At 44.0% G+C, this 24,464-nt stretch overlaps 1 protein-coding gene across 2 annotated transcripts in view; it reads right to left on the minus strand.

The window, feature by feature from the left end:
• Positions 1 to 24,464, minus strand: part of LOC138936956 (uncharacterized) — an 86,797-nt gene that overhangs the window by 33,220 nt on the left and 29,113 nt on the right. Inside the window, exon 1 of one of the 2 annotated variants that reach the window (XM_070302770.1) lies at positions 23,205 to 23,295. The exons of the other annotated variant lie outside the window; for it this stretch is intronic. The gene's annotated coding sequence lies outside the window, so the exon portion shown is untranslated. Of the gene's footprint in view, positions 1 to 23,204; positions 23,296 to 24,464 lie in introns of those variants that run through there. 2 annotated transcript variants of the gene reach the window in all.

The raw sequence follows: 24,464 nt of genomic DNA on the forward strand, positions 1-24,464 counted from the left end.
AATATTCTTTTATTATCCCCATGTGCGACTTGACCAAGGTATACATGTATCGGGGGGAGGATTACGTAAACTATCGTCGTTACACAACACCTACGCTCTAACACGCTAACAATGAGATTATGCCCGGTGGGTTATCTCATCAGAAGCCGTAACCAAGACACGACAAACCTATTTCGGAATCCTCGAAACTATCCGTCCGCTACATAACTTTAAAAACAGTATCCACATTATAATTCAATATAGACTTCTTTCGAAGCTGCATGCGTATAAAATCCGGAAATGCAGAGATTTTTGTCCAACATTTACAGTTAATGCTCGATCGTAAATTTCTTTTCTCTCCAACGAATTTTCTCAGCTTCCTTCGGTTGCGATTCTCCTTCAGATCTCGAACATTTCTCTGGAAACTCAGGTGCGCCGCGCGAATACACGGATTATCGGTGGGGGGCGACCCGGGTGAAACAACCTACGGGTCTCTCCCTCCATTGGGATTCCTTTCAGGCCCGTTAACGGTCGTCGTCGTCGTCGTCGTCGTCGTTAATTCCGCGTTACGGTATGTACTAGCGATCGTCGGCACTTGATGTGTGTGTGCGTGTACGCGCGCTCTTTCTCTCTCTGTCCCTCTCTCTCTCGCGCGCGCGCACGCATACACGTGCGAGAGGACTGTCGAGAGGAACACGTGGTCGTACGTGGGAGAGCCGGACACGCCAGATGCGGCGCGCCCACGCGGTGAAAGTCGCGATAATTGATTCCGTGCTCTTAAGATATCTCACGAAGATCCTGCGCCAAGATTAAGCGCGAGAGAGGTTCGTCCGAGAACGGCCCGTTTCCTCCGTGGAAACCGAATCGCGCGCGAACGTATATGTGTAAACGCTTGTTCTATTCGACAATGGCGCAAATTAAATTTAACGACCGTGTGGCGGAGATGAGGTAGGATTAATACATCACTCGTGCCCGATTCTGTGCGAGCTCGTGGACGGGATCACGATGATATGCGACACACGGAGGTGAAATACAGAGAAACGAAAGGTGCATGAATAACGGAACGAGAGTAATCATAAATGTAATAGTAAATTTTGATTTCGCGCGCCAAGTTTTTTTCCCATCGGGATTGGCTTCAAAACACGTGATAAAAATGCGCTTTATACACTGCCGGCGATAGTACATAAACGTATGAAATATCGATTTATGAAAAATATTGCGCCATCGATAATAACGTCTAACGATCGGCGATACGTACGTAGAATATTGTGGATTTGAGCAGAAAAAGAGAGAAAGAGAGAGAGAGAGAGAGAGCTAACACTATTTATGAGTGAAATAATACCGAAAGAGAGATAGCTCCAATCTTGAGCGTTTTCGCTAATTATAAATCATTCTAATCATTCGATCAAGTCATTATTATCTATTAAATATAAATATAACAATAAGAGAAATAATTACGAGATTACCGATATACATCGGTGGTAAGCCGATGTTTTTATTAAGGCGCATTAGTCTGTTTGCTAGAGCATTCGATGCCTCGTGTTCCGGAACGGAGAAATACGGTTACGAGAGGACGCATAGTGATCTACTACGAGATGCTGCAACGATACCATTTGCCGGACTACTGTTAATATTTGACATTACGACACGATAATGCAACCGTATATTCTCGTAGGCAAATGGATCTTGACGAGAAAGCGGCCCCAACTTGTCATCTGATAAATGTCGCGTACGGTCGCTCCGCGTGGCGAAACCGCGCGTCGCAACACCTGTCACGCGTCATAATTAACAAACAGATAATTAAAGAAAGTCGAAAAAGAGCGCTTGTCGATAAAGGACAATGTACCGGACGAAGAAAATTTTTTCGCGTTACAAAAAAAAAAGAAAAGAAGGGGAAAAAATCTTCGAGTTACGATCTCGAAAGGCGCAATCCTTATTCGTGTCCCGCACGAGGATCGTCGAGCGAAAATGCGCTGGCCTGGTCGGGGAGAGCCGCTCTCGTTAAGAAAGGATGCGCGTGAGGGGCGGCGAGAAGGGCCGGTGGTGTATCCAAGGCCGATAATCCCTCCGGTGTTTTTCTTTTCCTCCTCCTCCTTCGTCCCCGACCCACTTACCCCGGCATCGTAGACTCCCAACCCTCTCTACCCGTTTTATCGGGTGTCGCCGCGGGTTATCGTCGTGGTTGCTGCCAGGAAGGATGAGATAGGGAAAGGGGGAGGGAGAGGAATGGTGCCGGAGGGGTGTGAGGCCGCTGCCACCTGTTGGCGGGACAACGTCTTAGCCCTCCGTGTTGCTCCTCGCAGACGTTCTTCTTCGGTTACCTCCACCCACCCCCCCTCCCCCTCCGCCCTATCTCCCCCGCCCCTTTCGCGCTCCTCTCTGAATCGCGCGCGCTCCTCTCTGAATCGCGCGCGCTCCCTCAATTTCTCCCCCCCCCCTTTTTTTTTTCCTCGTACAACTAGTCGCCGCGGGACGAGAATGCGTTTTTCCACGTGAACCGTGGGATGGATTTCAATCCATCCGTTTTAGAATACGACGGAATTAATTACGCTCAAGGCGTGTATTCTTGTCGCTCGAGAGAAGTGCGCGAGAGAAATATATTATACAAGGATTGACTATACTAAATAAGAAGTGGTTGACGTAACATTGTTCGATGTAATCGAGACACACGCGCCAATCATTATAATATACAAAGATGTTATTTTTTTCACGACAAAAATATTGCCATTCTGCGACGTATCATCTAAAAATACTCGGTGTAATCTGGGGAAAAAAAAAAAAATGCGTTCGTAAAAAATCATGGCGTATGAAGCGAGATCGCTTCCTTAAATGCGACTCAGAAATCGAAAAACTTTTGAATGGGTGCGCGCACAAAGCTGGCGGGCGAGCTAAACAAACAATAAATTTCAACGAGCAGAGCGAGAGCGTTTTCGATTCCTCCACTTCGGAGGTCTCCTTTTAGCGGAGGACAAAGGGTCGTTTGTTGGGCCCAACCTTACAAAGGGCCCCATTGGTCCCGTGCAGCACTCCAGCACGACAACAGCTACGAGAGACAGCTTCTCTTTCTCCGTGCCTTACGAAGGCGTTTACGTGTGGCATTCCTTAGTTTTGTCGAATGTAACAATATATCGCCGGATATTTTTGATTAATAAAAAAATACATCTGTATAATTCGCGCCCTCGCAAAATTCTCGCATTCTCATAAATTGTTTAACGGATTTTAAATCCATTATCGTACTTAGCAAAAAATATATAATGTCTATTTTGCAATATATATAGTTTAAAAATTATCCCGTCCAAACAAAAGCCTTTCAAGTATAATTCTTTTTTATCTAGTATTCGATGAAAAGAGTATGATCGGTCGCGAATGAGCAGCACTGATTTACGCATACTATTAATTCGCGCAAATTGCATGAAGATTCTGGAGACTTTCCCAAAAGTAAAGTGTTTTCTTCATTTACACGCGCGGAATATACGTCGCCACGCAGCGGCTCGCCAGGTCGAGTTCAAGGGTTTCGAGGTGAAAACGGGACTGTGATTCGAGGCAGAAACTGGATCGACGGGTTCCTGACTTGACGAAGCCCTCGACCTCTGACCTCCTCCTCCTCGCGGAACGGCTCGGTATAAGACCGCCACGCTCTCGCTCTCGCTCGCTACACGAACTTACAAGCGTGTATATCGATCCTTTCAGTGAAGTTTACGTCGAAAGCATCGCGATATCATACAGCGATCCTTGTGAGTTTTACATCAAATATGATTACGATCGCACTTATTCATTTTATTTCTAGAAATAAAACTAATAAGATGTTGATAACTTAAAAATAATAATCTTTGATAGTAGAAGAAGAGAAACTCGGAATAAGGAAATCCGACGCGGAACGTAACGAAAAATATTCACATTACATTTATATCGATCAATCGATACTACCCTCGTAAACAAGACATTTGTTCCGCTTTCGCGAGCTTGCGCGCGCGCGAGATACCGACTTTCTTCGCATAAGGCAATCCTCGTTCTTTCATGCACTCGAAATTGAATATGATGGCTCGCATTTACACGAGAGCATACTTTTGATCTCCTCGCCCCGAGTCGCATTACTTCCTTCATTTCCCGCTGCCAAGAATTTATCATTCGCTCTAATCGTTTCTTTTTTTTTTTTTTTTTCACTATAAACTCTGATGACGCGCTCTTTCACGTTTCTCTCGAGTGAAAAAATTTCGAGATCATAAATTAAAAAAAAAAAAAAAAAAAAAATTACAAGGTAATACGACGACTGTTAAATTTGCGAACGCGATTTAGCTTGATCTAGACGAGAGATATATAGATAACATTCGGATTCGCCCCGACAACTCCAAACCGTGTCGATAAGTTTCAGATTCTCTTATTGTCCCCGACGCGCGCGATATACACGACTCCTGCAGGTACAGAGACTAGCCAGGAAAATTCGCGAGCACTCCCTATTTCGACGGAGCGCATTGGTCCATGGCGGAGAACTCGTCCCCCGCTCCCGCAAGAAGGACGGACGGATCCAAATTGAAATGTAATGTATACCCCCCTTCCCCAGCCGCCCCCGTCCTCGTCCGTCGCCCTCAACCCTCCACCCTCGGCCGCGCGACTCCCCCTCGATCGAAGATGGCTCACGAGGCCGCCGCGAGGGTGCGGCGGGGGTTAGGTGGCGGTAGCACCGACCGGTATAAGTGTAGGTGATTTACCGCTTCGGGCTTAATGCGGAAGGCTGTTTACTGCTAATTAAAACGAAGCCCCGTACGTTCATACTCGTCGCGCTGTGCTGAGAACCGATTGCACGGATTCTGCATTCCGCCACCTACAGTTTTGTAGACGGGGTGACGGGGAGATGATACGCTCGCGGGGATGGCGTGTGTCGAATAATGGCGCGGCTGATATAAATAACGCGACTTCAAGGGGAGAAGTACGGCGGGTAACGGATGGATATGTTTTATTAACCTTCGGGGTTGAGCGACATTGCCCGCGGACGATACGGATATACGGGGTAAAGCGAAAGAGGCAATTACGACGCGGGACGGATTAATTCGGCGGAAATGATATCGATTTCAAGACGAAACTACATAGATCCAGATTGTACGGATATAATTCCTTTATACCTATAGATATATATATATATTCTTAGGGAGTGAATGAATTAATAAGGGAGAAAGAAAGAGAGATATGTATATTAACGAACGTAATCCAACAATAAAGGGCTCTGCTTAATTACGGCGGTAGATCGCGGATTTATGATAAAAAGGAAAAAAAAAATTCCTACCCGAAACTCGAGTATCAGACTCGCGTAAAAATCTACAAGAGCGAGATGCAATTTTTCTTAGCGACACAAAGCAAGACCCGCTTGAGCGGCGTAATTAGCCTGATCCTCCATAAAAAATCGCAAGTTACATCCTACTTTACTTGCGAAGGGAGAGGGGAATGCACGTCTGGTTCTGTCCTTCTCCCTTCGGACAATAAACAATCGTTGGAGAAGCAAAGTTACTCCAATTAGCGGCAGGGGGTTCCGAATAATACTCTCGCCTATATTCTCCTTTTCTTTCTTTTTCTCTCCCCCCCCCCTCTCTCTCTCTCTCTCTCTCTACCTATCTCTATATTTATAATATAATCCCGGCGGTTCTTCCAATAAGAGCAATCCTGCTCTCTCCTTCCTCTTTTCCTCCTCGCTTCTGCCCAATTAAAACTATACCACCTTGTGCAACGAGCGTGCATACCGCGTATCAATATCAATTACCCAGCGAGTGACACACCGAGGCCGATTAAAAGAATGGACGAGAGAGAGAGAGAGAGAGAGAGAGAGAAAGAGGCAAAGTAGAAAGAAGAAAGGGATAAAAAGGGCGGAGAAAGAGGCGCGTAGATATAATGAGAAAGGAGATCGTTAGGCTTAACGAGCAGTTTTGGCGAGAATGCGCCGATATAGCGCAACGTCGACGTCGAGCACGAACAGGGGACAAGGTTGCAAATCATCGTCGCTTGAAAAAAATGTTCGATATTCACTATTCGAGGAGCACGGAGTTTTGAAAAATTAGAGCAATTCATTTCATTTATCGGAATGCGCGGAAATAACTGTAACGGGGCGCGTCTAACATTGCAACGATGATTATTACAAATTCGAGTTTAACAGCTTGGCGAACAATCGTAGCTGCAAAGTGGAGGTCGGATGCAAGAGCGGCGCGGAAGAAGGCGATAAATTGCCGGGAAGCTTCGTCCAATTCCCGAGACGAAACATTAAGCGGATGGATTATGTTAAAGAGGTTGAGAGTGGGATAAACAAACAAAACGCGGGCGAAGGGCGGTGGAAAGGGGCCCGGGCGAAGACGTCAATACGGAAGAACGGCTCGAGCGGTAGCGAGGATCGAGCTTAAGAATGGTGGAACAACTAAGCGGAGGAAAAGGAGGACGAACCCCCGTGAGGCGCGGGGAGGGGAAGAAGAGGAGAAGAGCCAGCGAAATGGACGAGTCTTGTTGGGGGGTTGAAAGGGGCGAGCGAGAGGGTAAATCTTAAATAAAGTGATATGGAGTACTTTCGTATAAAAGCTCCATTTCCAGTACTACTTTAGCGAATACCGTCTACGCGCGCTCTTTCTCTCATGTCGAACTTTGCAGGGATTTCACTCTCACGGTGAGAGCGGCTACACACTCCGTCTGTAGGACTTATCATTTTTATCATTTTCCTCAATTATCGATTCAGACGTTTTCTGGATGCACTGCTGTAAACGCGGATATAATATATACATATACATTCGCGAGATTCTAAATTACTGTTAGAAGCTACGAAAGAGGAACTGACAATGAGTATGTAAATTCACAATTTATCCCGAATGAAATTGTCTCGTCCGAATGCGGAAAATAGCGAGTCCCCATCACCGGCGAAGGTTAAGTGGCGTAAATTCGGCAGGGCCTCAATGGGACTGGAATAAATTTAATGGCAGGGCTCCGCGTCGCGCTGGAAAGGCCCGAAGGCCCTCGGCTAGGTGAGCAGGTGGTCGACGTGGTGGGGGAGGAACGACCAGATCGACCGGTTTACATGGCTGGAGATCCGAGAACGCCTTTTACCCCCCCCCCCCCTTCCAAGGGGAACGCCAAGTGTCGGTGGGGCCAGAGGGGGACCGACCGTGGTGTATACCGACGCCAGTGTGCGCGCGCACGGAGAATCGAAGCGGCGAAAGGGTCAAATGCGAGGATTTACAAAGAAATCAACAATGATCTTAAAGTGCGATCTTTATAGAATTATTCTCGACTGCCTGCGTCCTGCATGCGTATGCGCGTAGATATCCATGAAGACGACACTCGGATAGATTTTTTTTTTTTCCCCCCTCTCTTAAATCGTTCTAGATAAATTTCTGAATCGCATCTGATTATTTTCAGATGACAATGTGTTCCGATATTTTCTACATATATTATGTATTTCTTAAAAAAGATACTGTCGCAGAAATTTCTTTTTTTCCGTAGAAATTTTCGCGAACCAGTATTCTCTTTCTTCCGAGGTTGGATTTAATTTAACGTCCAAATAAGTCACGCATGAAAAATGGCAGGTCGGCTTATTGTTAATTTCGATCCGACAATGGGCGATCTCGCAGGAAGCGGCGTCTAAAGGCCGTTACACAAAAGGAAGGGAAGAGAGACAGAAAGCGCGCGCGCGCTCGCGCAGGATACTCTTAAAAGGTGTTGTTAAAACCACCCTGCGCCGTGTAAGACATTTCGCGTCGGCACCTTTAATTAAAGCCATAAATCAATGTCAATTAACCGGGTCACGGGCTGGCGGGCAATTAATTACAATTAACAATTAATAATATAATAATTAGTCGCCAGGCAGAAAGTTTGGCGAGTCACCGCGCGGAATAGCACAGCTTTCCGAAATATAATATAACGGCGATCTCTAATGAATTCGTCCTCGAGCCTGCCCGCCTTTATTAAAACGCGCGTCGGATCCCTAAGCCGGTTCCTCGAGACATTTTATTAAAAGCAACGGAGCATCCTCACGGCCATCGTACCCGAACCCGCAACCTTTGAATCTTCCGAGCGTTCTTTCGCGCTGCAACCAGGTATGCCGGATGAATGATTTTTTTCGACGATTGTCTCGATTATTTCTATTTAATCCTTACATAGAGATAGATTAGATTCGTTAAATTCTAGCGTGTAAAATCATTATTTATAGAAAATGGAATAATTTTCTAATCTCGTATTTTCTCTCATCATTTCCTCGTAATTGCTATTACGTTTCACCGATTTGCCGCTCTCCTTCCCCTTTTACTCATTTCGGCCATCATTTCCTCCGCTTTCGATCAGCCGTTTTAGTCAATCGATCCTTTTATCCTACGCTGTTAATAGGATGAACGCACCATACAGAGGTAGACGAATCGCGTTATATCCCGCACAATTTCGCTACCACCGGAAGGCGTCGGTAAATCAGCGACTTAATGAATTCGCCCCTTTCCCTCCCGCGTCGTCCGGGGAAGCTCGCGGGATTTACTCTCCCGGTTATCTTTACGAGTCGCAGAGATACGCCTCTCTTGTCTCACTTGTCCTACAGGCGGGACGGTTACGGAGGGGTGAGTGTCGGCGAACCGGCTCGAGCCACAGGAAGTTGTCGCTAAATCTCCGCTGACATCTGACTGGCACGCTCCGGGATGAAACGGGATGACGCATCTCCCGTTATGATTGTTAAACCGCATATATGGTGTAAATTTGTAAACGCGTGCGATAATTTAATCGATAAGTATCGGCGAGATGAGAAAGTGCCACATGCATCGTGATATTTTGGAAAGCGCGGAAACAGATATTCTCTTTTTTTCCTCACACATTTCTTCTCGATATATCGTATATTGTATCTATTACGATATACGCAATAATATCGCAATTTTAACGGTGAGATTCTCGAATGATCGAAATTCATTGTTATATCCGTCATTTTAAACTCTACGCGTCTAATTAAAACAAATCACAATAAAATTGGCATTTGTAATGTTTCTGCGCGCGTTTGTAGCATGAAAAAGATTAAAATTCGTCTTCGCCAACATTGTCATCTCTTCCATCGTGTCGTGTAATGACACTTTTACACTTCGGATAATGTCGCTGCGAGACTACTCACAATGTAACCGCGGCAAGCGCAAAAACGAGTGCGCGCGCGCGCTGACGAGCACACACGGTAGGGAGGTACGAGCGGATGGGGGGAGGGAGGGGGAGGGGGAGCAGCTGCGAATGTACGAGTGCGTATGGAAAAACGGAGAGGAGCGGAGAAAGAAAAACAGACGAAAAAGGAGCGGCGCGTTGGTGGAACAAAAAGGAACTAAACTCATTTCCGAGGCATTAACCAATTACTTTTTGCGAAAGGGGTGTCGGTTACCTTCAACTTTCTACCCGTCCCCTCCTCCACCCCATTTTCCCCTTCCCGCTATCTCTTTGCCTCGGAGGCCGCTAACCCTCCTCCATCGACCCTCCCCCCGTCGTTCGTTAACCAACTCGTCGAACGGGCGAATACGTTAATGAAGAAAAATATAAACCAAGCTGATACAGGGGGGGATCAACGCTAACCGGGAGGTGGAGATGTATCGACAAAGAACAGACGACAAAAATTCACCCCTTCGAGCAACGAGCATCATCCTCCTCGTGCTAAAGGACACACCGCGAGACGAAAAGCGTTTCGTTAACGATGAGTTAGCGAGTAAAAGCAACGTCCTTTACTCTCCCCGTCGCGTCGTCACAATTCGCAGGCGAAAAATGTTACAGTCGAGATATAATTGACATAATAATATCTCTACGAAATAGAATAATCGGCATTAATGAATTTGATGAATTTTGCATGCTACCGAGCGAGATACCGTATTCGCGCTCGATCCATCGCGCCTTTAATCGCTATTAGGGATGATTAGGTTGTACAGCGAGTATTCGGCAACTATTTGGTATTTGGCGTATTCGACAAATTTGCCCAATATTCGATATGGCCGGCATAGTTAATACTATTTAGCGCTCTACGTATATTCCTTAGCGGATAGTCTAACGCGCTATCCTCAAGACGGAAATTAATCCATGGGGCTCCCGCATCGCGAAAAACGACCGAGTATATAACGCAAACATAATCCGCAGCAACTTCCGTTACGCGAGCATTGAACTTTGTTACTTGTGCGGAATAGCTTGATCATCTTCGCCAACGGATTGCGCCGCTTATCTTAGATCATACGATCAAATAACTCTGCATATATCTCTGGATGATTCCGGATATCGGTAAGGTATTACGCGAGCGCGCTCGACTAAGTGTAATACGATTACTAGATATGCGTCTAAACGCAACGCACGGCGGTTCGCGCATTTCATTCCGCGCTTCGAAAGATACCCCCCGACAGATATTTCCTATATTCGAAGCAAGGAACGCGCGCTACGCATTCGCGGCTTTATTACGATGCTCGGAGAAATATTTCGAAAAAATCTCGTGTAGCGGAATCGGTCAAAAATGATATGTTTATACAAATTTTTTTTTTTTTTTTTTTTTTAATAATAAAATTAATAATGTTTTAAGACAAAATTTATGAATCACAAAAACGTACGAATGGAGAAATCTATCGGAGGTGCAGAAAAAGGACAACTGTGAGATCGCAATCGGATGCAATTAGAATCGCTGCAGACGTAAAGAACCTCCCCCTCCCCCCCCCTCCCCCCCCATTCAGCTATCCGGTAATATAGCGGCCGCGATCTAATATCTCACGTCTAGGAGGTTACGCGCACATATCATATTGTTAATTTCAAAATCCACGTCTATAAGAATCCATTTAATGAAATTTCCTCCGTACGACGACCGCGCAATTGGTTGGCTCCAGGGGAAAGCCCCAGTACCTCGTGTCCCCCCCCCCCGTGCCTGCACGCCGGTGGCATTGTGGAGCAATTAATAATGTCATATTGCACCCCCTTGCCGCCGCCGCCGCCGCCGCCGCCCTTCCCCTTTTCTCTCCTCGTCGTGACGATGGCGTCTCCGACTAAACGCTTATGGTACTATCGCTGGTACCACCACCATCGATACTACTACCACCAACCCCTAACGCACGATAGGTACATCGCCCCTTAGCACCGAGAGCTGTACAGGCACCTGCCAGGGCCGCGACGATACGATCCCCGCGATCCTGAATAAATCTGATTGAAATTAAAGAGGCTACAAAATGTCCTGCATCGTGCTTTAATTCGGTCAAATCTTTTTTTTTACAATCTATTATTTATTGCATCGAGAAAGGATTTTTATCGATGCGAGAGAACGTTGAAAGAAATATAAATTTGAGTAAAGTTTACGGTAAAACTTGAAATTCCATAGATTCTCCGGCAATGTATGAGAAGAATATAGTTTCTGCGATTGAAAAATTCAAGAACCAAATCGCGAAAGATTCGACGAATCAAAGACCCGTATATTCCAGAGCCGACGAATGAAAAAGGAATGAGAGAAAAACTATAAAAATCGAAGAAAAAAAAATCGAAAGATACGAGGGTAGATATTTGTTGATTGTTGAAAAAAGTTTGAAAAAGACATAGTTTTGAACGGCGTGACGCAACCTTTCGTATCTTCGGCCCTGCGATCTATCTATACCGTGCAAGAAGAGGATAGACGGTGGGTGGGGGGATGGACACCCCGACTACTAGCACGGATATAGGCTGTTGTGAATATTACATTCCCTGTGTATATAGACGGTGCGCGCCAGGGTAATGTTCCGAGGTACGAGGGCAGAGTACAATAAGACGGCGCGCGCAATTAATTTTCGGGCTTTTGCTAATTAAATTTTTGCCTGTCGCGCGTGCCGTCGGCTCCGCGTCTATTATACTCGCCAACGTTATTGACAGTTTTCCCTCCTGCTCCTTTAGTTCCGTTTAATTGTCCGACAAAGAAATTAGAGGGCAATTTTGTCGTGATTTGCTTCAAAGTACGAAAATGATACTTTTCTCTATTTGATAAATCAATTTGTAATAAAAATTTGTTGGCATTGGCACGCTCGTTCTTATTAAATAATTTTGTGCCAAACAATTACACGCCCTATTGTTATTTGAATGATAAATATCATCGGGAGGAACGATCGACAAAAAGGAGAAAAATCGTAAATCTTTAAAAGAAGGGCGGATCCAAGGATCCAGCCGGGCAATTACTACCATCTTGTGTTCGTACAAGTGCCAGTAGATCTGTAGAATTCATAATGGGATTCCCCCAGGATCTCTAAAACTTCTAGGAATCGTGTGCTACAGAGCGTGATACGGTAACGAGGGAGTTCAAGGTTAAAAGCGATGGAGACGGAACTGTGAGAGAAAAAGAGAAACAGAGAAGTCGAACGGAACAGAGACGAAGAGGGGAGAGAGAAAGAGAGAGAGAGAAAGGGAGAGTTGTTACGACGGAAGAGACAAAAAGAGATTGGCCGAATAATTTGGCATAGTAAGTGAATTTCGCCAATGTAAGCCCCCATCCCCACTCCCCCTTTCCCTCCTATTTACTCTTGCCACTCGTATAGTCGATATATTGACCGTAATACGTTTATAAACAATGTATAACACTGTAGAGTCTCTCAAAGCTGAATGTAATCGCTTAACTTGAACGTCAAAATACTTTGCGTACATTGAATTATTTTTCAACTTGTTACAAAATAAAACTTTTAACATTTCTCAGTCTTGTAGAATCGCATCTTGCAATCGACTAAACTACATTTACAAAGATTTACATCGGTTATAAAAGCCTATGTTTGCGGCAGAAACGATAACACACAGTAATACGATATTGCCTCGTTAAGAATGGTGCTCAAGACTGATAGATCTCTGATAATAAAATAGCGAATTTTTATATATATACACACACATACATATGTACATACAAATAAATAAATAAATAAATATATACAATACGTACAAATAAATAAATATACATATATATTTTTCCCCCAAAAAACTTGTGAATATTTCCGGCAATTTGTCGGGAATGAAGGCGAGACAAGCGAATAAGAGCGAGTAAGACAAGTTTTTATTAGAGCGAATAATTTTTGACATCGAAATTTAAACGTTACCTTATGTCATCCAGATATTCAGGCAAGGTTCGAAGGTTCGCTTACGTCAAAGGGAAAATTTGCGACATTTTTCTGTTGAAATATATAAGCGGTGTAAAGTGAAAAAAGTCTTATTTCTGTCAACACGAAGAAATTTCCTCTTATAAAGATAATAGAGTATTCAATACCCGACATATAGCAAAAGTTTACGTGTAAATGTGAAAGGTTCGTCGCGGATCCGCGAAGGTTCGATGGAGGGGAAAAATCGACCACGATGGTAGGAGAGAGTACGCGAGTAGGCGGACACACGCAACGATACAAAGACAATGTGTTTGTTGTCGATTAGCGGGAGGACGAGGTGAGGTTTTTACGAGAGTTTGGGACGGGCCCGGGCCCGACGAAGCGTAGTCGTTTACAGCCGGAAAGAATCGCGGGGCCCGTGGCCTAAATGACCCTTCCAACCCCTCTGTTCGCTCCCCTCCCCCTTCCCCCGCTCCCCCTCATCGTCCCGTCCGACAACCTGCGTCGAGATTTACGGCAATTCGTTTTTTGCCTCCTTTAAGGGCTTTCGTATTATCTTACTGCCGCCGTTTCTGCTTCCTTCGCGAGTAAACCTACTTTACCTCCTACTTCTACTACCCCCCCCTCCCCCCTAACCCCTCTCCAATCTCTTCTCTTCCAGCTCGTGCTTTCGCTCGACGATCTCTTTCTCCTCTTCCGATACGAACGAGTATATTTGTACAAGTAAATACGAGCGGATACAGGTGTAACGCAGACACGAACGCAATGGAACACCTGAGTCCGTAATTATTTCGGGGAAAAAGGAGGACGCGAAGAGGGAGAGAGAATGGTGACGATGGAGAGAGAGAGAGAGAGAGAGAGAGAGAACGCCGCTGGGAGACTTTAATTACGTAAAATTCGACTAAATCAATATAGTATGTACACGCGTGCCCCCCCCCCCCCCCCCCTCGCCACCGCCCCGTACAAATTTTTCTTCTTCTCTCCCAATATATCGATACGAGAGTATCTCTTTTAATTTGAAATACAATCTTTCGAAATAACGAATTCTCGAAAAGACTCAGAGATATATGTATATATGTGCATTCTTCTAATGGAAAACAATAACAATAATATTGTACTTTTATATTCGCGATAAAGAGAGTTATCGCGTTCGTCGCGCCAGGTAAATATAGTCAAAGATCGAAAGAGTGAAAGGCTTCCGTTAAATTGAACTAATTTATGAATAATCCATTGGAAGATATATAAGTATGTATAACATTAGATTTCGATCGCGATTGCCCGATTGGTTCTCAAATCAAAGTGAAAGGCCGCGAACGTTCGATCGCTTAATAAGACGAGTATGTCTAAACGACTAATTGGATTCGGCTAATGTCCGTCCGGCGCCTTTATAGGCGAAACCACATCTTTGATTTATTACGAAGATACGAGAACAGAGGATCTAATTAATATAACAACTTTCTCTAATATGCAACAACTCCTACGAAACTTTCGTGCTGCTCAAAATGTATCTACTAATAAGCATATTTATACGCACGTAATTTTGCTCGTATATTGTACGAATGCAAAAGATAGTCATGCGAAAATGGGATACCGTTCGATTCGCCGTAATCGTCACATTCCAGGACACACGAGAATCTCTGGCTGCGCAGAATTCTAAGATCTCCTCTGACGTCTGCTTAATTAATTACCATCCGCGGTTTTAATTAGCCGGAGCTGCTGCCCGCGTTCTCCCGCCATCCCCCCTCTTCCCATCCCTACCTCCCGCCACTCGGTTGTCCCTCTCTTTTCACTCTCGTTCCCTCTCAATTCTCGTCGTGGAAAATCGTGAGTTACATTAGCTGGGTCCCCTACAATTATACGCACGCATACGTCGCCATTTCGAGCCAACCGTAATGCGTCCACACTTTCAGGATGCATCATATGGTCGCTATTCCTCGCGACGCGTGTACGCATAAGCGCATGACGCGCGTGTTTCTCGCATAGACTCTTATAGTCACGATATTTTATTCATGAACGTTCACGTTATACTCGTGTAAAAATCGTTTACCACCTACAGTAACTGTACAATGGTTAATAGTAATAATGTTTCATTACACACATCATTAATAATCTTCAAAATACATTTAATCTACTTTTTGATATCAGCAACGTGGATCAGCGCGATCACGACGATTAAATTAACTTTTACTTTTAACCGGCTGTGAAAAATCGATCGTCCATTTAATCCTCGTTAACGAGAATTTGAGAAAGATTCGCAAGCACAGGCAGGTTACTTCATTCAACTCCATGGCGTACTATTGAATCATTATTCATTCGTACATGTGTGTGTGTGCGTGTGTCTGTAAAATTATGAATTTTCTTTTATAGTTTCGATATTCCTAAAGTTGTCAAAAAAATCGCAGCTATGGCAATTAACAATAAAATTCATATATCATTTACAATATATTCTGTAATATTTTCAAAATTAAAAAGTAAAAAAAAAATTAACCAATATCCCCTTTCCCTCGCGTCACATTATTTTAAATATAATTATTCAATAAATTATTATACACACATACACATACATATTATTATCATTAACATAATATTATTGATCATTGAGAGATACGTCCTATTAATCAACCGGAGCCAATATTGACGCATCAGGGGAATATTAGAAATAATAAAATGCACCACCACATTCATATATCGAGAGCCCTACATCTCCACCCCCTCTCCTCATCAATATACGGAGTAATATTCATAATGTAATGGAACTGCCGTAATGTAAGCTAATGCATCCTGCAATTTCTTGAAAGCACTCGAATAATTCAGCAAAGGCAATGCATTCCTAATATACTTGGAAACTTTCTCATATATTTATCTCGCAGTTTGGAATTCACAACCGTTTTATAGCTATCTAAATTGTCAAATATCTCGTATTATATTTTAAATAGGAAGGAAAACACCGTAATCCAATTAAGCTTGTTAAAGCTACGAGATGAGATTATGTATATGTATTTATCTCATTTTTGTATCTCAGTTTACCGACAAAATTGTTACAGTTTATTCGTGCTATTATCTTATCCTCATGGAGGAAAAAAAAAAAAAAAGTAAGATTCAATCGAATAATAAATACTGGAAATTCACATCGAGAGAGTTTAAACACTAAATATTTTGAAGTGTCGAGTGTGTCTTGTTACTGATAAAATAACATTGCTTGTAAGAAAACATAAACAATGTCAGAAAGTTTATCAGTATTATTGCGTGAGTAAATAGAGAGAGGGGAGGCCTTCCCGTAACTTTTTTTTATTTTTCTTTAAACTTGAATACATAAAAATAAAATAAAATGAAAAAAAAAGAGTAGAGTCATTAACGTTAAAAGATAATGTTAAAGATGCGGAATAAATGCCACACAATTCTCTTCTTGTATAGTACACGAACGCGCGCGCGCGCATGCGTTCACATTCACGCATGTTCACATGGTATGTTCACGCATACGCACACCAGCCGATATAAACTCACATACGTGAAACGGCTTTTACTTAGGCGTTCCGTTACCATACATTATTATCCCAGAGTGCTGTACGGGGTGACTGGATTGAGATTCGCGACAGGTGGGCCGCACGACTCTGCGCCATATGGAATTGACAAGTTTTTACGCGGTTACTGCAGAATTGTGTAGAATTCTAATGTATCGAGCGTTAAAAAAAAAAAAAAGAAAAAAAAAGAAAGAAAATTATGGACGTGAGAATTGCATATATTTCATACATATTTGATGCGTTAAAAAGATTTTAATACAATTTTTAAGGGACTTTGCAAAACATCGCGGATAATTTGTCGGAAATAAATTGTAGGTACCTATCGATGAAATGAAATAAAAACAGATTTATTGGCATCGAAGATTATTTAAACTCTCTATCGGGATATCCGAAATGTTTAAAAGCCAATGCGTGTATGTAGACGCTCGCGCGTCTTTATACGAATGATAAAATAATTAAAAATCAGCCATGTTACTTTACTTTGTTATTATTGCAATGGAAGCCTCGGTGCATTAGCTTGAATACATCCATGAATATTATCCTGTACTTTGCCGAGGACTGAGGAGGGTGTCTGGAGACGTAAGCGGAGAGGAAGAGGAGGACTAGCGAGGGGTCGGTCGGTATATAAGGTATAAGGTAGTCCATTAGCGTTAATATTATAAACGTTAGCTGCCCTCTGGCCATCCCCGTAACATACTCATATGCGCCTGCGTACCTCTTTCCCTACACCTGCCTCCTCTGGCCCTCTGTACACATCCTATCTGCGTTCGCCCACTATCTTCCTCTTCCACGCTCCTTTCCACTCTCTATCGCGACTGTGTACACTCGTCTTCTACTCCTCTCCTTCACTCCTTTGTCCCTCGATCGCACGCTCTCTCTCTCACTTACACTGTCTTGCATATATTCTTGTTTTTCAGTTTCTCTCTCGCATGTACGCATTCATTCCTATCCATCCTCTTCAGACACTCGTCATTCTATCACTCTCTGTTTTGTAGCGGCGATTTCCAATGCGTATCTTTTATATTTCTATCTCTGTTTTGGATACACTTTATCTGCCTATCTTTCGCTCACTCTCTCTCTCTCTCTCTCTCTCTCATTCTTGTTTCCTCTATCTACAGTCGGTTATCTCTCTACCTCGGCGTTCCGCATCTCCCTCCCTCGTAAATTCATCGTCTCTTTTCGAGCTGTAATTCCCTTCCTTTTCTCTCCATCTCGTAGGAATCTGCTCTGTCTCTCTTCCTACCTCTCTTCGTTCTCCGCACTCCAGTTTGCCTCCGCACGCGCACACATGCGCGACGCGTATTCCCAGCGAGTAACACGAACGCACGCTCGCACGCACGCACAAACACGCACGCATACGCGCACCTCGTGAAGAGTACAAATACAAGTCGATACGAATGGCTAGCACACGCGCGCGAGCGCGATCGAATAAACGTGAATGTACGTGTGATGTACAATATATATTGTTACAGATTTGATAGGTTTGTATTGCAAATTAAATCTTAGAAAAGTTTGATTAAATTTGCGAAAAACAATGGAAAATTCATCAATTCTCGTATATATATATATATATATTGTAGCTTTATATATCTCTCTTTTCCTCTCATTACCATATACAATATTTCATACACATTTGCAATCTTATCTGAAACGAGTACTCATTACGCAGCAATAAAACTAATTATTATCTATGCATTTTCATATACCATTTTCAGAAATTGTCTAACGAGGCTAATTAGAAGCGTGAAATTCATATATCGAACGCACGTTTATAGTACAAAACGTTTCGACGAAACCGCGAAATACATCGATAATACGATGCGAGTTGATGTGGTCCATTTAGGTATTAACCTCGAGCATAATATTTATCCGACCGCTCTAAGTAATAAATCCTCTTTGTCATTAATGTATCGAGGATTATTTCAGAAAAAGAGCGCGTTGCGTCATGCACGATGCACATTCGACGTTTTTGTAAGCTCGGATTTACATTTTTTATTAATACGCGCGTTCGATCATTAATTATGTGTACGTGAAAATAAAATTAATCTTTTACCATAACCCGTACCTCGCATAAAAATTCTATTGTCAAATATATTCAATTAATATATTTTATCATTTATTTTACGTTTACTCCGAAATTGTTATCAACGATAGAATCTGAAGAATTATCAATGGGTATCCAGAAAATGTACAACGTCGCTATCACGTCACGATTGCTCGTACGTTTATCGTAATAAATATGACGCAATCGCATGATAAATTCGCGTATTAATGTATCGATCAATCGACCCGTCTTTCCCTGCAATCTCCGCGATTATTCTAATCTTTATTATTTAATTTGACATCGTTTCTGAGAATAACGGTAAACGCAAGTCCCCATCCGCTGTCCTTATTATTGTGGCGGTTACAGTCGGTAGAAGGAACGAAATTGACATCGCGGACTCGCTCGCGCTACCAGACGTCGTCTCGTCGGAAAGTGGCGGTTCGCAATTAAACGACGCGATGTTATCGTAAAGGGCGGCGGGTTCGGTTAAGCGTGTACACGGCAGCGAATTAAAATGTAAATACTTGATTAAAGTTAATCCCGGGCAGGTGAATAAACCTGGTACGCAAAGACAGAGAAAGAAATACGGCGCGGTTCCGCGAAGCGGTGAAAAAGAGATGGGGAGAGGGGGCGGGTGGGGGGGGGAGAGAGAGGTGGAAAAGGGAGAGAAGCGAGATATCCATAGTGGTCCTAAGGGGTGCTTTTTATTGCCGCTTTTTATTAGCTGAGTAGGTGTACTCCTCCGTTCCACCGTTGCCCCTCGACTCCACCTCGAAGCACACTCCGAGCCACCCTCGACTACCAACCACCCTCCTCCCCCTCCCCCCTTTCTCCCCATTTCACCCCTCTGCCGTCACTTCTCGCGACCCACCGCCTACGGAGAGCCGGGCTGGCGTGTGGAGCGCGTCGGAGGGTTGATTAAAACTAACGTTGCGCCAAGAATTACCCTGTGAGATTGAAAATTAAATTAATATACAAAACCCCCGCCCGCACCCGGGGCTAATTAGTTATATGATAGTAATTAAAAGTTAAGTATGTCTTCGTGCACGGACGTACTAGCGTGCCCGCCGCTTCCGGCTGTCATCCCCAAAATGGCCGTAAGCAATCCGTTAGCCCCGAGAGGATATTATACTTGAAAAAAGAGAGAGAGAGAGAGAGAGAGAGAGAGAGGAAAAGAGCAAAATGCGTCACTCTAGCTTCCCAACTAGCTTCCTAAATATTTTTGCGAACGGCGCTTTCGCGTTACATTTAATTATTAAATTAGTGTTCTCATAAATTTTAATCTATCAAGTTTGGCTTTTAAATCGAACGTTCTAACGGAAATATATGAAATATAAAGGCGCTCTCTCTAGTAATTTTAATATTCAATTAATAAAAATGCATAAGCTTTATTAATTTAGCGCAGCTGCTGTTTTCATAGTGAGCGAAAATTGGTATACGGCAATATATTTCACTATCGTTGGGGGATACGAGAAAAAAAGAATGATCGCGCAGCTGGCGTGGCATTAATTCTCATTTGTTGCGCGCTATCTTTAGACGAGCGATCGGTATCATCGGATACTAGCGACAAAAGACAAATTACCTGGCCCCGCTACGCGACGCGACGCAACCTTGATACGATAGCACGTGTTAAACACGCTTCGCGGTACCCTGCCAAACTGAAAATAGTCGGCGAACTAATATCGCGACGTTGGAAATATTTTATACCCACGTTATACGGCGCACTTATATTCGCGAGCAACTTTCCTTACGAGTTATAACGCGCGCGCGCGCGTGCGTGCATACGCGCCTTATATATCCGCCTTCAAAAATAATTTCGCTAACCGCGATTCCTCTTACGAGCACGGTATCGCAATAACGCGGGAAAGAGCCCCCCACGTGATCACCGATGCGCCATAATGACAATTTCGAAGCTAATATCGTACGGATCCCCGTTATTCCCCGACTAAAATCGTTGTCCGATTCGTTCAACAATTTTTGCGATTTATGTCAATGGACTTGCAGAAATTACCGATATCATCTAAATCCGAGTGATTCGCAGAATTACAAAATTATAGAGAATTATGTAGACTAATACACATATTCCCCTCGTTTCTAATTACGTCGCTCACGAGATTTTAATTAGTTCGATCAGCCATTCGCGCGTATCTGTCATGAGATAATATCATGTGAGATGTACAATACGGTACAAAAGTTTCTTGTTACGGAGGAATAATCTTCTACCTACGGGCATGTATCGCGTTCACGAATTTATATGAATAATAATGTAATTATCGTCAAGTTTTATCAGACGAAATTTATAATTTTAGAAGAACTTGGCGAATTTTCGAGATATCGCACCGATTAATACGAATAAATTGTACAAAAAGATACATTTGCAGTTTATCTCGAATCATCATCGATGGAAAGCGCGTGTCAAAGAAACGGTACTTCGTCAATCTCTTATCCATTTAATCCGATAGAGAAGCGCGTCGCGCGCGACTAGGTAGATCCGGATCAAGATATCTCTTACAAGAGATCGTAAAAAAAAAAAAAAAAAAGTAAAAGCAGCTACCAACTTAGATCTGAAAATTGTTGAACCAAAGCTAAGAACCATGTATAGCCGATCCTATTTTTCAGATCGATCTACTATAAAAACTTGATCTTGCTGTATCGAAATTTTAATTTGAATCTTAGACGCGGACGCATTTTTGTCGATTAGAATTATCATTATTATCAATTCAAATGGCGGATAATTAACGGCGCGGTTTATGCATTCCCCAAGAGCGCATAAGGCGGAAAGAGCAGTGTCTCCGCAAAGAATATTTGAGTTCGACTCGAAAGTTGAAAACCGCTTGGCCGCGGGCCAGGGCTCACGTAACTACTTGTTTTGCCAAAGCGACGCGACGCCCGCCGCTCTTCACCCTTCGCCTTCCGACACGACGGCGGCATAGCCAGTCGATTTTCGAAAAAGATTAACACCTAGTCGTCCGGATCCGACCGCGACGACCACGTGGCAGCGGACGCGCCTGCGTGTCCCGATCTCTCTCTCTCTCTCTCTCTCGCAGCCTTACTCGGAAATTTCTTTTCAGTCTTCTCATAGCTATCGGTCGGCGTAATGTTTCCGCGGAAAACAATTTCTGCTCGCATGGGACGATCGGAGATTACGATCGTGCGATACAAGAGCGAGACAGGAGAGTGTCAGCGATCTGGTTATAAGAAATCAAACACGTTCAAGAATCCAAAAGTGTTAAGTATATCTTCACAAATCTATGGATTTAAGAATGAAACTTGTATCTAATGAAATAAAAAATAATCTCCCCCCCCCCCCCCAGAAATAAAGATTCGAGACCCTCCCGGCGTATCGGATCGAGATTAGGAGATACGTAAAATATTTAAGATTAATAATGTAAAAGCGAAGAGTGACGTTTCGAAAAATGCACAAGGAGTTTAAGATTCGTGAGCTTAGGAAAGTATGGCAGCTCACAGCTGCCACGAATTAGAACTGCGATTAAAGGCGTGCCACCGAGCTGCGTTGGACATTAAGCCCCCGAGGGTTAATACTACTACTGTTCCGAGTACAAACGCGGGAAACTTTGGTCGAAGAACGAGAAATATTTTGATTGCCGCCGTGTAAACGAGAGGACTCGACACGTGGACGCTAACCCTTCCCGCCGACAAAGAGGGCGTACGTAGGGACAATGTTTTCCTATTTGCAGGTAGGACGACACGTATCTGAAAATAGAATCGTAGACACCGATCGCAGAACGACGCGTATCGGGCGAGTGAAGAAAATCCTCGACCAAAAATACAATCTCCATAAATGGGCTTTTCGATACATAAAACTTTATATTTGCGAATAGTTAAAATTTTTATATACATATTTGCCAGGAAACATGAAATGTTTAACTACGGCGTAGGTAAATAAACGAGATTCGGATTGAGTTGTATAAGAGCGCCTTTCGATTTTTAGTTTATAAATATTATATGGACAAATTTAATAAAATGTGAATTTACATTCGCGCAAAAGCGAGTAATTTTTTAATTTACATTATCTGCGAAGCTTTTAATATTTAATTAATGAACGCATAAGTAAGTAAAATATGAATTCATGTGTGCGACCGGCCTATTAATTTTTCATTTATATATTTTCCGGTAAATAGAAATGGTGCTTACATTTGCAATGGATATTTTAATTTTTAAATACGTTAAAAATTTATAAATACCGATTAAATTTATATGCAGTGCGCGTTTGAAATTTTACTCGCATATATATGCGAATGTATAAATAAAGATTGGTAGATAATTGTGAAAAAAAAAATCTCATTTTTTTCATTTCCATGCGTAAACGAGCGTAATACTCTTGTATTTGCAATCAATTAACTTTCGTCAATAAATGTCATAAAAGTCTGTCGAAAAAAAAAAAAAAAATTAATCCTACTATTTAGAAATCTGTCCCCTTTTTAAACATTTCACGCGTCTACGCGATTACGAATCGGTATCTCGGAATCGCGTCTACATGAATTGGATCACGAATCGGATGACCGGGTCGGAGCGAGAGTCCCGCGCTTATCAGTAACGTCGATCTCGAACGCGAAGAGATAAAAAGCAAGAGCCGAGTTATCGGAGCGTCACACTCACCACTATCGCCGGCATGCGTAGGCTGGGAATTGAATCGATCAGCCGCTAGATCCTCGGGCGAGAAACAGCACTTTATTTCCCTTTTTATCGTTCACTAGACGACGACGACGACGACGATCTCTCGTCGCGATCTTCGCTAGATCGGCGACTGTCCCCCTCCTCCTCCTCCTCTTCCTCCTCTCTCTCCCTCTCTCGCGCGCGCGCGCGCTCGCGCGTCTCACATACGGTGTACACACACGGCGACGCGCGATGGCATCGCGAGCAGGTGTCCACGGGCCGAGTCCTCGTGCCGTTCGCGAGGATCCTTGGTCGTCCTGTCCTCCTCCTACACGGGCTATCGATCTCGGGGAACGCACGCACGCCGCGCTGTGCTATGGTGTTCTGTGCCGTGCTGTGCTGTGCTGTGCTGTGTTCGTCGAGCACCGCGAGCGCGCCCGTAAATGTTGCGCTCGTCGGTCTCGGACGCGCTCCTCCTCTCTTCTTCGAAGGCCCACTTTCGATCAATGGGACAGCGCGAGTTCGTACGCGCCTCTCACTCGATCCCGCCGATCCATTAAAGATCACAATGTCACGGCGCTCCGCGTTCGATCGATGACACTTTGTACATTATACCGTGAGGAGCCTCTCGTATTTTCGATCGAGCCTCTCCTCTTCGAGATCGTACAAAACATAAATCGATGAAATTTCCTCGTAACTTTAATCCGTCGATCTACTACGCTCTAAAATTCCAGATGCGCTCGAATCTCGCTCTCTTCGATGTTAATATCGGATCGATAGCGATCCTCGAGTGTTTCCTCGATCGCAAAGACATTTCAACGAATTCCTCCACGCCTTCGAGAGTTGCGCGGAATCCACAATCGATCCAAGTGCGTCTTGGCCCGGGTTAGGATCGAAGCTGACAGAATGTAGCGTGTAATCGCGCGTAAAATGTTAACACTCGGGACATTGAAACTGCCGCACCGCAACGTGCTCGCTTCGGGGAGAAGGCGAGAAAAGGTTGGCTCAGCGGGGCTCCGCGTGCCACACGACGCGACACATTCCGCGAACCGCACCGACAGACAATACGAGACCGATCTCGACTCGAAATCTCTCGCACGGACCTCGCGCTCTCGCGGTCACTCGAGTCAAGGCGAAACGTAACTCCGTAACACGGGCGAAGCGACGGGCATGTCGCGGAGACGCACACCGCGCGACGCGCACAATACGGAGCGGCGACGGACCGATTCGCGCTGCACGACGTCGGACGAACGAGTGGCGGCC

Source organism: Polyergus mexicanus, unplaced genomic scaffold, assembly GCF_030449975.1.
Source record: "Polyergus mexicanus isolate NDT 795.1 unplaced genomic scaffold, iyPolMexi1.0 SCAF_10, whole genome shotgun sequence".
NCBI lineage: Eukaryota > Metazoa > Arthropoda > Insecta > Hymenoptera > Formicidae > Polyergus > Polyergus mexicanus.